Source organism: Sinocyclocheilus grahami, unplaced genomic scaffold, assembly GCF_001515645.1.
Source record: "Sinocyclocheilus grahami isolate Dianchi unplaced genomic scaffold, SAMN03320097.WGS_v1.1 scaffold3326.1, whole genome shotgun sequence".
Classification (NCBI taxonomy): Eukaryota; Metazoa; Chordata; class Actinopteri; order Cypriniformes; family Cyprinidae; genus Sinocyclocheilus; species Sinocyclocheilus grahami.
In genome coordinates this window covers 1-581 of record NW_015508468.1, presented here as the reverse complement: position 1 = coordinate 581, position 581 = coordinate 1, and the positions used below count along the sequence as shown (strand labels likewise).

At 43.9% G+C, this 581-nt stretch overlaps 1 protein-coding gene across 1 annotated transcript in view; it reads right to left on the bottom strand.

Moving 5' to 3' along the window:
• Positions 1–207, bottom strand: part of LOC107576194 (protein capicua homolog) — a 19797-nt gene extending 19590 nt beyond the window's left edge. Inside the window, exon 1 of the mRNA XM_016262428.1 lies at positions 202–207. The gene's annotated coding sequence lies outside the window, so the exon portion shown is untranslated. The remainder of the gene's footprint in view (positions 1–201) is intronic.
• Positions 208–581: the final 374 nt, after the last annotated feature.

The window sequence follows — 581 nt, the reverse complement described above, 5'->3', positions numbered from 1 at the left end:
CGTTTCAAACCCGTAAGACCTTCGTTCATCTTCGGAACACAAATTAAGATATTTTTGATGGAATCTGAGAGCTGTCTGACCCTGCATAGACAGCAATGCAACTGAAATGTTCCCAAGTCCAGAGACGTAGCAAGGAGATCTGTAAAGTAGTCCATGTGACATCAGGGGTCCAACCGTAATTTTACGAAGCTACGAGAATACCTTTTGTGCGCAAAAGAAAGAAAAAAACTACTTTATTCAGCAATTCGTCTCCTCCGCATCACCCTGTAGTGCCATTTTGGAGAGTATCAGCTGGACGCAAACAGCGTATGCTGTTCTGAATCAGCTGCATCACAGCGGATCTGTTTCCTACGTTGTTGTGATTTGATCTGAACGGAAACAGCGTATCTGTGTGACGCAGCTGACACAGAACAGCATACGCTGTTTACGTCCAGCTGATACTCTCCAAAATGGATTTTGGAGACATGAATACATTTCAGTTGCATTGCCGTCTATGCAGGGTCAGAAAACGTAATTTGTGTTCCGAAGATGAACAGAGGTCTCACGGGTTTGAAACGACATGAGGGTGAGTAATTAATGAC